Here is a 14,478-nt window from a genome sequence, read left to right as displayed (position 1 = left end):
TTTCATTGAGGAGACAAATTCCAGGTAGGCCTATACGTCTGGCAACATGTGAACATAACATACCGTATTATAATCTCAATGTGTAATTGGATGCAGGCTTATCAACACACATGACCATTTAAAACCATCCTGCTAATTTCTTCCCAACTACCTGCAGTCAGTTTAGGTACTCTCTGAGGAGAAGGAGGATACACACACCACACACAGCAACTGAGAAATGGCAGCCGTGGACAAAGATGTGGCGGAGAAGTTTCTCGACAGCAACCCTGACTTGGCCAAGCAATAATATGACGCCAAGTTCCGCCCGAAGGTCGTCTCTAACAACATGACTTCCCAAGTGAATATCAGCAGCTTCCATGAGCTGAACATGGTGGAAGAGAGTGAGATCATATTTGACATGGTTAGAGACCTGCAGGACAACCACCAGATGGAGAAGGCTTCAATTTCACGAAACATCTCAGTTTCATGTTTTCGGTCAGAGAAGATGAGCCTGTTCATGTACCGGATGCGTAACGGCACGGCTGGCCACGAACTCTTCAACGTGCACAAGGACGCCACCCTGGAGGAGTGCCTGGTCCAGCCGGATAGGGAGATAGTCTTTCCCATGGACATTGGCATCGTGGGCCATGTGATCACCACTAAGAAGACTGTTAACATTCCAGATGTCTCACAGGTAAACATATAAAGCAATAGCTCAAATGTGGAGAAACCTTGCGATTTAAAAAATTACATTCCCAATACAGGTAAGAACCTAATCGCCACATTACAGTTGATCTCCCAGTTTGTGTTATCTTATACAATTGGACATGTTTATTTCTATGAAATGTAGTGAACATGAAGTATTGCACTCCACTATATAGATGTGAGCATTAGTACTGACAGATTCGGAGGCCTACTTGCCTACTGCCTCTAGATGGCAGCATAAGGCCATCACATTTGTAATACTAATTCCCTCAAAGCCAGGTCAATTTTTATTAGAGCCAATACTTTTAACAGTTGAGAATGATTGCCAAGCTTATTTTCATACTTTATACGTTTGCCACGTTACTACTTATCCTCAGTGGATGGCCATCATTGTCCATACCTGTATTCAAATGATTTATGTGTTTGCAGTTTTCATATTAAACCATGCAGTGCCTTTGATTACAGATACATTCTTAGTATCCACATCTAGAACCTTGTTATTCACCAACACTCACAGATAATATATCCTTTATCAAATAATAACAAACTAATAGAGCCAAAGTATCATCATGATTAGACATGTTTTCCTGTCAATAGACCTTCTCAAAGGTAACATTGTTTTGTGAAATAGAGACATATGATTACTCAACTGATATCAAGGATTACAGAGTGTCCAACCCCTGAGAGAGACTGCTCAGTTCACCCTGGTATAGTTGGCAGAATTATTTATGGTAATTAGGGGGAGGATGGTTCGAGCTCTGTGTCTTCCTTTTCCCTAGTGAAAGACAGAACCAACATTACTGCGATATGTAAGTGTGGTGTGGGATTGCCACGGCAAGGCAGTCCCCTCCCCCACCAATCGGTTGTGCAGGGAGGCATGGCTGCTGGTTGTTACTGGGCCTGCAGGGGATAAAGCCCTTTAATCTCAGCTGAATTAGAGCGATCCTGGATTATTTCTAAAGGTCATAGCTCAAAGCCATTTCCCCCAAGTTAGCGTCATTGCAAGAGATCTCACCTTCATTCTATTCAAAGTCACCTGTAATGTCCTTTCCTTTTAATCCAGATGTTTTTCATCGTGATACATATTCTCCAGTCAAGAATAGCTCACAATGACACTGAGAGAACAATCCGTTCTTAACGTTAGATGATATGACAGTGAATTCATTTATTCTTGGATTAATATGAGTCTCCATAAAAGCATATTATGTTTTTAGCAAAGTTTAATAGTGTTATCGAAGTTAGTTTTTACATAATCATATAATAATTGGACTTTTTATTTGACTTTTGCTCTAGGGATTCACTGTGACATGCAAGTTAAATGATCTCAGCAATGGATTTATGATCAAAAGTAACAATTCAATGTACAGTAACAAGATGCAGCACATTGACAGATGCTTGTTTATTAGTTTGTGGACCAGATCCAAGAATATCAGAACAAAAGTGTCCTTGCTGCCCCCATCATGAGCGACAAGGATATGGTGGCTGTTATGATAGCTGTGAACAAGATTGGAGCTCCCCACTTCACTAAGCAGGATGAAGAGGTAACCTCTCTAAACCTACCCACTCCCCTCAGCAGCTGCGGACTGGGACTAAAAATCGGCACTTGTATCTCTAACACACCAGCCCATTATTTTCCTTGAGGTCCCCACACCAGCCCATTATTTTCCTTGAGGTCCCCACACCAGCCCATTATTTTCCTTGAGGTCCCCACACCAGCCCATTATTTTCCTTGAGGTCCCCACACCAGCCCATTATTTTCCTTGAGGTCCCATCATTTTCCTTGAGGTCCCCACACCAGCCCATCATTTTCCTCGAGGTCCCCACACCAGCCCATTATTTTCCTTGAGGTCCCCACACCAGCCCATTATTTTCCTTGAGGTCCCCACACCAGCCCATTTTTTTTCACGAGGCCCCCACATTGGACCTTTTTTCCCCCCCTTGCGGCCTACATTATTAGCCAAATAATTCTAATTTTGTGCAAAAAACCCAAGTTAGACAGGCCCACTGGGCAAGGAATGGACCAGCCAGTCTACCGCTGACGCTCAGCCTGCTTATGTTGACAGATTAAGCTCAGAAATGCATCACTGCTAAAGTAAGACTGAATTTAGATGTTTTTGCACTTTACAGACTCTGTTGAAGTATCTCAACTATGTGAACTTGATCCTAAGATTGTTCCATCTGAGCTACCATCACAATTGTGAGACAAGAATGGGACAGGTAAGACCTCGCCAGATTATATTTCTTTATTACTAAATGATATGCTTTTCCTGCTTGACTCCATAACTACACCTACTCCCATCCTTATAGGTCCTGCTCTGGTCTGCCAGTAAAGTGTTTGAGGAGATCACAGATATTGAGAGACACTCCTGATGGCATAGTGAGTGACTAGTGACTAAACAGTACAGTAGACAAATCACCTGTACCGAGTCCATACACTGCTGTGTCCAATTATGTATTCATACATCAACTCATACAATCTGATTCTAATGACATGCAACTCATTTATTTCCAGGAAGTAAACTTCTACAAAGTGATTGATTACATTTTACATGGAAAAGAGGAGATCAAAGTTATACCGTGAGTAATTTCATCAATGATGTAGAAAATCGAATTATATACCAGGACATTATCTTATCATATTTATGTGTAGCTTTTACACACACAATTACATTTGGGTGCATGTATTAATGAAGTTGATTTGGTACTTTTTGAAATTACACACCTATAAACTTATTTACTTGGAACTTTGAAGTAATAGTATCATATCCTTGTCTCCATCTCCCCCGTTCTTGTCAGGAATCCTGCTCCGGACCCCTGGGCTCTTGCCAGTGGCCTGCCCCACCTACGTGGCTAAGGAGGGACTGGTGAGCTGAGAAGCCTTCCCTTACTTACTGAAGAATGAATGCATCCAAAATGGCACCCTGTTCAATATGTAGTGCACTACTTATGACCAGGGTGCATAGGGATGGTAGTGTGCCATTCCCGGATGCAGCCCATGTCTTCTCTTCCCTGTACATGGTATCCATGGGCACCAGACAACCAGAAAGCCATTATAGTTAATTACGCAGCTGTCAAACGCACACAGCCTGGAAATGAAATGTACTCTTGCACTGAAATGATGGATAATTGCAATTTTGTGGATATTGTAATTAATCGTGCAGTGCTTTTCATCTGAGTGACCTTGATCATCCTCTCCTCTCTTCCATATTTCCTCTTCTCCCCTCCAGATCTGTAACATTATGAATGAAGCCCAGGATTACTTCTTCAGCGTCCAAGTAAGGTCAGATCTCTGTCTGATTACCTCAGTGCTGTCAAATGCACAAATAATTGTTGTTGTAGTTGTTTTTTGTAACTATTTGTATTGGTATTTCTTCACAGTTCCAGTGTAAACAAAGATTGAAATACAAAATATTGCACATGTGATTTTATACATTCAAATATACCATGTAAAAATGCTTTTTGAAGGATGTAGGAATGTATATGGCCATACAAGAATATGAAATTCTTAAGTAACATTTTCATAACAAAGTTTTTAAAAACACGGCTAGTCTTCAAAATGAATAGAACAATTATAATAATAAGTCAGTCTAATATTAAACCCTAACAAAGGTACATAAATTAAATACAAAACTAGGCTAGGCAGTTTGCAGTGGAGTAGAGAGAAATTGCATTGTCTCTACATAGTTAAAGAAAGGCTGCCACCTTCGGTAGAACCCCGTAGGGTATATCTTCTCCAATTTACTAAAGTGTAAGACATTTTTAATCCACGCAAAATGAGGAGGAGAGGGTGATTTCCCCCGAAGTAAAATCAACCTTCTTGCCAACAAATAATTATGTTATGGCAGTAGGAGCAAAAGGTACCTGTAGTACTTTAGATATGGTATTAAAGATGGCAGACAGATAGTTATGTAGTGAAGGGCAAGACTAAAACGTATGTATCAATAAAGCAGTAGCATGCCGACCCCTGTCACAAACAGGGTCGACATCAGATCTTAGAGAGTGAATGCATCAATTAAAACAGATATTATCTCTGCTACTGAAGGGGCTATAGTCCTGTGGCCAAGTGGAGTATCATTGTACTAGATTGACACTGCTATTTCCAGCACTTGGCAATGACCTATCCATACAAAGTATTTCAAATTTTAGTTCCAAGTCATGCATCGCTGAGGACGAACACGTTCAAAGTCAAGGATGTCCGGTTCAAGTCGTCAAATATTGTTTTTGTACTGCTGTGAACCCGATGCAAAGCCATTGACGTCAGATGGTTCCTGTTTCCTTGTCCTGTTCAGAAAGGGCCTGTAGATACATCTGGCTTGACCATTGAGAAGATGCTGTCCCAGAAGGAAGAAATAGTTGCAGTGGCCACCTTCGACCTCAGGAAAGATGGGAAACCCTTTGACGAGCAGGATGAAACATTAATGGAGGTATGCTACTCTCAAGTGTTACTGAGGGGGAAGTAGAGCGAAGATACTGAGTCACCGCTGTATAAATAAACACAGGCCATTGACAGCATCTGCATTATTTATTGGTTGGAGTCAAGCCTCCTCCTCTACTCTCCTCTCCTCTCATCCACTCTTACATTAGGGATAGTGCCAGCTAACGTATAATATAACTTTATAGAGCCTTTGAAAAATGAATCAATAACATTGTAAGTTACAGTAATCCATATTAAAATATAGCTTCCCTATCGTTATTGTACCACATCCCCCTCTCAAATCCCGTTTGATAGTGCCTGTATACTGATTTTGTGAACCAAGGTCTGAAATACAATAGTCTAACTCTATCGTTGGTCATTGCAGTTACCCAGTTCCTTGGCTGGTCTGTGCTCAACACAGACTCCTATGACAAGTGGAACAAGCCGGAGAACAGGAAGGACATCTTCCAGGACATGGTGCTGTACCACGTCAAGTGCAGGACGAATGAGACCCAGAATGTCTTGGTGGGTAAAGTCAAGTTATTCACACACAGGTGGTGAAAAACAAATTTATAACATGGTAAATAGCCTGCCATACTAGATACGGGGTAATCAATCAATAGCGGAATGTTAGTTGGCATCTGTGAGATTTAGACAAAGAACTTTTTACAGAAAAAGAACAGTGGTTTTCAGGGAATCCAGAAATGGATTGATATAGCTTTATGTCATCCTAGGTGAACACTTTTGGTGTTATTTGCTTTTAGAGGGATGGAAAGGAGCCACATGAGTGTGAGGAGGCTGACCTGGAAGCACTCCTGGTAAACAACTATTCCAACTTCCATTTATTTTCTATTTGCCTCTGTCGGCTGTCTGGCTGGCTGGCTGGCTCGCTGCCTTGGTAGTCTACATAATGTACTTTGTTTCCCTGTTTCCATACAGTCTGAAGTTCTACCGCCCTCTACCAAGTCGGAGATCTTTGAGTTTCACTTCTGTGACTTTGAGCACAGTCATTTAGACCTGGTCAAGTTAGGCATTAAGATGTACTACGAGTTGGGTGTGGTGGACAAGTTCCACGTCCCCCGCGAGGTGAGACATCTCTGAAGAAGAAGCATCTTGGCAAGAGTCTCTTGTTCCTACGGTTACCAAGTCACGTTTCTTCCATGCTCAATAATGTGGAATAAAGCAACGCTATACAATTCAGTCGTAACAATTGCATGATTAACTTTTAATAACTAAATCATGACAGTTTATGCTGGTTATAGTTAATGATTTGATAGGATCCCGATGTAGAAGATGTTAGCTACCCTGGTTACATTGGATTTATGATACAGTATGTGTTTCTGCTATAACTAGCTGACCCATAACTATCCCTATGTATGTTCCTCTCAGACCCTCACCAGGTTCTGTTACTCTCTGAGTAAGGGCTACAGGCAGATCACCTACCACAACTGGAGCCGTGGCTTCAACGTGGGCCAGACCATGTTCACTCTGCTCATGGTGAGTACTTCCTCTCATCTACAGCTAACCAGCATTCTATTACAAAAGGAGGAGTCCCAAATTGCACCCTATTCCTCAGGTACTTGTATTATTTGTAGTGCACTCTATAGGGAAAAGGGTGCCCTTTGGGACGTATTAAGCCTTACATTACACAAACTCTCAGGGATAAAAGCATAACCTACATTACCGTACACGTATACCATGGATGATGATACTGTGACAGTTGATACATGTACTACATCTTCAAGCTGTGGTGGCCAGGTGTAAGAGTCTATCTAACCTCCTGACACCAATACCCTCCTTCCATGTAATGTAACGAGTCATCCAAGCGTGACCCTTCCTCTCGCTGCAGTGTCCCTATAATGTATAATCACAGTAAATTCCTCCGATATTCATAACTCGCAGAGGGAGGAGGAGCAGAGAGGAGCGTCAGGCTCATTATCAGCGGCCCTGCGTGGCTGTGTGGCTGTGTAGCTCGGTGGGACCCTGCTTCATTGGTTCTAATGAGGCCTACAGAGCCAGGCGTCTCCATAGGAGCAGGCTGGGAGGGGCGTGGGGGTGGAGAGGGTGTCACTGCAAGGACATTAATAAGAGGCACAGGTGTGGCTCCGTACTGCTTCTGGGGGAAGCTCCATGAATCCTGGCCCTAACCTAATTTCTTGTGTCATTAGACATGTGACCTAACCTAACTTTCTGTATCTTTGCATTAGACAGGTGACCTGAAGCGTTACTACACAGACCTAGAGACCATGGCCATGGTAACAGCCAGCTTATGCCACAATATCGACCACAGAGGCACCAACAACCTCTACCAGGTGAAGTAATGGAATGACTGTGTTCAAATAGTGTTTGTTGTCCTTCAAATACTTTGAATGTTTGATTTGAGCCTGTCTAGAGTACCAGAGTAAGCTAGAGTAAGTTCAATCAAGCGTAGCTTAAGTATTTGAAGAAAAACCAATACTATTTCAATGCAGGTCTGCTGCCTACAGTGATACATGTACCTGGAAAAGTGTAGAGACAGCAACTGAGAAAGCAATGACTCGTTACTTACCAATGGCTAATCTATCTTTGCAATCGATCTCAATCTTCCTCTCCCTCCTCCTGTGTTTGTCAGGTCTGGAAAACCTCTTGCCAAGCTCCACGGCTCCTCCATCTTGGAGAGACACCATCTGGAGATTGGGAAGACCCTGCTGAGAGATCTTGTGAGTGAGTTTGCTTCCCAAATGGCGCCCTATCTGTACATAGTGCACTAGTTTTGACCAGAGCCCATAGGGCTCCAGTCAAAAGTAGTGCGCTATATAACGAATAGGATTCTATTTGGGATGCTGCCTGAGCCTCTCTAGGTTCTGACCTGAGAGGGGTAGTTTCTCCCTTGGAGAAGCTAGACTGTGAATGATGCAGTTCTGATGGCACAGAATGTGCCTGGGAGAATCTGCCCACCAGCCATCAGATAATTAGGCAACTTTCAGTGTTCACAATATCACCGAACCATGAAACTGTGGCAGGCAGCGGCTTCATACCTCCCTCTAGGAATTGGAATATTTGAATTATCCTTGGGCTTTGTTTGTTATAGCTTATTCATACATTTGATATATTATACATATGTGTTGGTATTCCCAGATTCAACAGTACATGTTAAGTTTGAATGTGATAACGTAAGTATTATCTTGGTACCTGTTTCAGGCCTTAAATATTTGTCCGAATCTAAGTCGTGGTCAGCATGAGCATGTCATACATCTGATGGACATCGCCACCATCGCCACCGACCTCGCTCTCTACTTCAAGTGAGTGGGTACCGCTGTATAGCTCAAATATTTTTTAAATGCATGTCCCCATAATACATACAGTACATACCTGAGAGCAGAGAGATGGTCTGTTCGTCACAAATGGCACCCTATTCCCTACATAGTGCACAGAACCCTATCGGCCATGGTCAAAAGTAATGGACTATATAGGGAATAGATACAGGGAATAGGGTTCCATTTGGGCGGCATCCTGAGTCATGGTAACTGAGGATGATTTTCTCCTGTCTGTAGGAAAATAACCATGTTCCAAAAGATGGTGACCAAATCGAAGACCTACGAGAGCTGGGATGATTGGATCAAGTACATGACACAGGAGACCACTCGCAAGGCGATAGTCATGTAGGTGAATTTCCTAGCTGAGTAGTAGGCCTAGGCATATGAAGGTAGTTGTGCCCTATGGAGGAAACTATGGATGCCTTTGTATTATTTCACTTTTCAAACAAAACAGGGTAGACACTAAGACAAAGCAGGGCAGAAACTAAGACAAAACAGGGCAGAAACTAAGACAAAACAGGGCAGAAACTAAGACAAAACAGGGCAGAAACTAAGACAAAACAGGGCAGAAACTAAGACAAAACAGGGCAGAAACTAAGACAAAACAGGGCAGAAACTAAGACAAAACAGGGCAGAAACTAAGACAAAACAGGGCAGAAACTAAGACAAAACAGGGCAGAAACTAAGACAAAACAGGGTAGACACTAAGACAAAACAGGGCAGAAGCAAAGACTAAACAGGGCAGAAACAAAGACAAAACAGGGCAGAAACTAAGACTAAACAGGGCAGAAACTAAGACTAAACAAGGCAGAAGCAAAGACTAAACAGGGCAGTCTTTGACAAAACTAAGATAGGACAAAAACTAAGACAAAGATAAACTATGGATGTCTTTGGCTACAGGTCCAAAACCATATTAGACTTAAAACACAATCCGTCATCAATTATGTTTTCACTAATGTGTGGAGAAAATAATTGTACAACTGCTTTTCCTACAGACCTTCGAACTGTAACACACTCTATCTGTCCTCTAGATACTCAGGGCTATGATGATGACGGCCTGTGATCTGTCTGCTGTTGCCAAACCATGGGAGATCCAGAGCAAGGTAATGCCTCATGTCCACCAAATGCATCAAACTCTTTGTGTTCCGGCAAAAGACTTTCATTGTCAATGGAGTAGTCACCAAAGCTGCATTGCGCTCTGTGTACTGCATGCATTCAGTATTTTCCACTCGTGCGTTGCTTTACCTTGAGGTGGTACAAACGGAAGTACACACACAGACTCCAACTAGCTGGCTTTTATCTAGTTGAAAAGTGAAGCATATATTTAAAAAATAAAATATTTCACATTTATTTAACCAGGTAGGCAAGTTGATTACAAGTTCTCATTTACAACTGCAACCTGGCCAAGATAAAGCAAAGCAGTGCGACAAAAACAACACAGAGTTAAACATAAACAAACGTACAATCAATAACACAATAGAAACATCTATGTACAGTGTGTGCAAATGTAGAAGAGTAGGGAGGTAAAGGCAATAAATAGGCCATAGAGGTGAAATAATAGCAATTTAGCATTAACACTGAAGTGGTAGATGTTCAGATGATGATGTGCAAATACAGATACTGGGGTGCAAAAGAGCAAGAGGGTAAGTAATAATATGGGGATGAGGTAGTTGGGTGTGCCATTTACAGATGGACTGTGTACAGCTGCAGTGATCGGTAAGCTGCTCTGACAGCTGATGCTTAAAGTTAGAGAGGGAGTTATAAGACACCAGCTTCAGTGATTTTTGCAATTCGTTCCAGTCATTAGCAGCAGAGAACTGGAAGGAAAGGCGGGCAAAGGAAGTGTTGGCTTTGGGGGTGACCAGTGAAATATACCTGCTGGAGTGTGTGCTACAGGTGGGTGTTGCTAGCGTGAGATAAGGAGGGGATTTACCTAGCAAATACTTATAGATGACCTGAAGCCAGTGGGTTTGATGATGAATATGTAGTGAGGGCCAGCCAACAAGAGCATACATGTCACAGTGGTGGGTGGTATATGGGGCTTTGGTGACAAAACGGATGGCACTGTGATAGACTACATCCAGTTTGCATGAGTAGAGTGTTGGAGGCTATTTTGTAAATGACATCGCCGAAGTCAAGGATCGGTAGAATAGTCAGTTTTACGAGGGTATGTTAGACAGCATGAGTGAAGGAGGCTTGTTGTGAAATAGGAAGCCAATTCTACATTTAATTTTGGATTGGAGATGCTTTGTGTGAGTCTGGAAGGAGAGTTTACAGTCTAACCAGACACCTAGGTATTTGTAGTTGTCCACATATTCTAAGTCGGAACCGTCCAGAGTAGTGATGCTAGTCTGGTGGGAAGGTGCGGGCAGCAATCGGTAGAAGAGCATGTATTTAGTTTTACTAGCATTTAAAAGCAGTTGGAGGCCACGGAAGGACTGTTGTATGGCGTTGAAGCTCATTTGGAGGTTAGTTAGCACAGTGTCCAAAGAAGGGCCAAATGTATACAGAATAGTGTCTTCTGCATAGAAGTGGATCAGAGAATCACCAGCAGCAAGAGCGACATCATTGATATATACAGAGAAAAGAGTCGGCCTGAGAATTGAAACCTGTTGCACCCCCATAGAGACTGCCAGAGGCCCGGACAACAGGCCCTTTGATTTGACACACTGAACTGAGAAGTAGTTGGTGAACCAGGCGAGGCAGTCATTTGAGAAGCCAACGCAATTGAGTATGATGATAAGAATGAGGTGATTGACAGAGTCGAAAGCCTTGGCCAGGTCGATGAAGGCGGCAGCACAGTACTGTCTTTTATCGATGGAGGTTATGATATCGTTTAGGACCTTGAGCATGGCTGAGATGCACCCATGACCAGCTCGGAAACCAGACTGCGTAGTGGAGAAGGTACGGTGGGTTTCGGAATGGTCGGTGATCTGTATGTTAATTTGGCTTTCGAAGATTTTAGAAAGGCAGGACAGGATGGATATAGGTCTTATAACAGTTTGGGTCTAGAAGGTCTCCCTCTTTGGAGAGGGGGATGACCGCGGCAGCTTTCCAACCTTTGGGGATCTCAGACGATACGAGACAGTTTGAACAGGCTGGTAATAAGGGTTGCAACAATTTCGATATTTTTAGAAAGAGAGGGTCTAGATTGTCAAGCCCAGCTGATTTGTAGGGATCGAGATTTTGCAGCTCTTTTAGAACATCAGCTGTCTGGATTTGGGTGAAGGAGAAGCGGGGGGGGGCTTGGGCAAGTTGCTGCAGGGGGTGCTGAAATGTTGGCCGGGGTAGGGGTAGCCAGGTGGAATGCACGGCCAGCCATAGAAAAATGCTTATTGAAATGATAGATTATCGTAGATTTATCGGTGGTGACAGTGTTTCCTATCCTCAGTGCAGTGGGCAGCTGGGAGGAGGTGCTTTTATTCTTCATGGACTTTGCAGTGTCCCAAAACTTTTTGGAATTAGTGCTACAGGATGCACATTTCTGTTTGACAAATCTAGCCTTAGCTTTCCTACGCGTCAAGTACGGAAAATGCAGGCTCGACATCCGGCAAAACAAAACACATATGGTGTACATGGGGGATTTAACACAGATGTTTGAAGAATGAAGTCCTGCTGCTATTCTCATATGGCAGCATAGTAACTGCAGAACTACTGTACACTGTTGCCCTCAGCAGAGGATGTGAGAGGAATGTGGAATATCCTTTCTGTAATGGCATTTTGCTCATGAGGTCTGGATTGCATCAGGAGCAGGCCTTTCATACAACAGTATCTATGAAATCTTAATAGAATATTTCCGTACTAACAAGAGTGCACGAACAAATGCACTCTTGTTGCTATGGACATCATCATACTGTAAGTTTCGTAATCAGTGTTATGTGTGACCATTCCTGTGTGGGCCTGCAGGTAGCGCTATCTGTGGCTGCAGAGTTCTGGGAGCAGGGTGACCTGGAGAGGACTGGGCTGGAGCAGCAGCCTATTGTAAGAACTGCATGGAGGGAGGGAGAGAGCATTACCATTGGGCATGTGGTGATGTACTGCCTGTTATGTAGTACACTGAGTCAGAAAGAGCGGTCACCACAGCCCAGTCAACTGGACCATATCCTGACGTTTTAACCAGCCAGCTCCCTAGGAGTTTAATAGCATTTGTGTCAGAATGGGACATTTTAGTTTAGGTTTATTTGATTGCTTAAGCTGGAGTTAGTAGAGCCAAGGTGTTGTTTCAGTACATTTGCACTACGAATCCCATGATTCATATCTTTTCCCCCAGCTAATGATGGACAGGACATAATCAGCTGATCTTCCCAAGATGCAGTGTGATTTCATCGATTTTGTCTGTGCTTTTGTGTACAAGTTGAGTCCCTGCATCTCTATTATGAATCAATAACTACTAGATGGCACTGAAGACCAAGCAAAATATATCTAACTAGTATTTTGAACTGAATGTTTTCCCTCCCTTCTCATCTACCTTCCGCTTTTCTCCCAACTCCCACCTCCTCCCCATCTCCTCCCACCTCCTCTAGGAGTTTTCTCGTTTCCAGGTGGAGATCACTCCTATGCTGGACCGCCTGCTGATCAACAGAAGGGAGTGGAATGACCTGAAGGAGGTGCACGAAGCCAAGCTGGCCGCTCTGGAGGAGGCCAAAGAGGAGGTAGCCATCGCCACCACCGCAGCCAAGCACGGTAAGACACACACACAGCACCAAGAGACACACAGGAAAGACCAGGGATTAAGACTGTTGACATTTATTACACAGTGGAATTTATAACGTTGGTGAAGAACCTCACTCATAGTAATGACCATATCATTAAGAGATGCCCCAAACGTCCTCTTCAGACATGGAGGAAACTACTAAGAGCAGCTATTTTGGGGGGAATCCAAACATGGCAGACTATCTCTCAAAAACTTGGACTATCTCTGTTTCAAACAATGTATAGCTTATGCTCTGGGGCTAATTACATTTAATCAATGTGAGATCAGGGCCCATATTCATAAAGCTTCTCAGAGTAGGAGTGCTGATCTAGGATCAGTTTTAGATCATAATGAATACGAGTATATGGACAGGGAGGACCTGATCCCAGATCAGCGCTTCTAGTCTGTGACGCTTTGTGTATACGGACCCTGTACTCTAACCCTGTGTTGTTCCATCTCTCACACAGGAAGTGCAGCCGAAGCAACCCCCCAGTCAAAGACCTGTGACTAGAGAGTTCCCAGTCCTGGACCAAAGTGAGTATTCTTCTCAGCACCAAATTTCAGTCCCTGTACCCGATATTGATTTACAAGAGCTGGTGCTGTACACTGGCCTATATATGGAAGGAATTGTATCAGGCTACAGGATCCGCAGGATGGAACAGGGTGTGGACAATGTCAAACACAGCCTATTCCTGTGCAATGAATGTGAATACTTAGGCATTTTAGTGGAATTTACAATGAACTGATTGTCCTCGTTTATTAGGCAATATAGAATTAAGAAATATGGAATATGGAATTTGGTTAGAATAAAATGGGTGGGTATCATTTCCAATGGCTAAACATACACTGCTAAAAAAATAAAGGATAAAGGAAACACTTAAACAACACATGTAACTCCATGTAACTCCAAGTTACATGTGTGAAATCAAACTGTCCACTGAGGAAGCAACACTGATTGACAATACATTTCACATGCTGTGCAAATGGAATAGACAACAGGTGGAAATTATAGGCAATTAGCAAGATACCCCCAATAAAGGAGTGGTTCTGCAGGTGGTGACCACAGACCACTTCTCAGTTCCTATGCTTCCTGGCTGATGTTTTGGTCACTTTTGAATGCTGGCGGTGCTTTCAATCTAATGGTAGCATGAGACGGAGTCTACAACCCACACAAGTGGCTCAGGTAGTGCAGCTCATCCAGGATGGCACATCAATGCGAGCTGTGGCAAGAAGGTTTGCTGTGTCTGTCAGTGTAGTGTCCAGAGTATGGAGGCGCTACCAGGAGACAGGCCAGTACATCAGGAGACATGGAGGAGGCCGTAAGAGGGCAACAAGCCAGCAGCAGGACCGCTACCTCCGCCTTTGTGCAAGGAGGAGCAGGAGGAGCACTG

The 14,478-nt window shown here is 43.2% G+C and overlaps 1 pseudogene; it reads left to right on the top strand.

Annotated features, from left to right (window-relative positions):
• The first annotated feature begins 217 nt into the window (after nt 1-217).
• On the top strand, nt 218-13,598 carry LOC135527220 (rod cGMP-specific 3',5'-cyclic phosphodiesterase subunit alpha-like; annotated as a pseudogene).
• The last annotated feature ends 880 nt before the right edge of the window (nt 13,599-14,478 follow it).

Source organism: Oncorhynchus masou, chromosome 32 (assembly GCF_036934945.1).
Source record: "Oncorhynchus masou masou isolate Uvic2021 chromosome 32, UVic_Omas_1.1, whole genome shotgun sequence".
NCBI lineage: Eukaryota > Metazoa > Chordata > Actinopteri > Salmoniformes > Salmonidae > Oncorhynchus > Oncorhynchus masou.
Note: the sequence above shows the minus strand (reverse complement) of the source record. Positions and strands in the feature narration are given on the sequence as shown.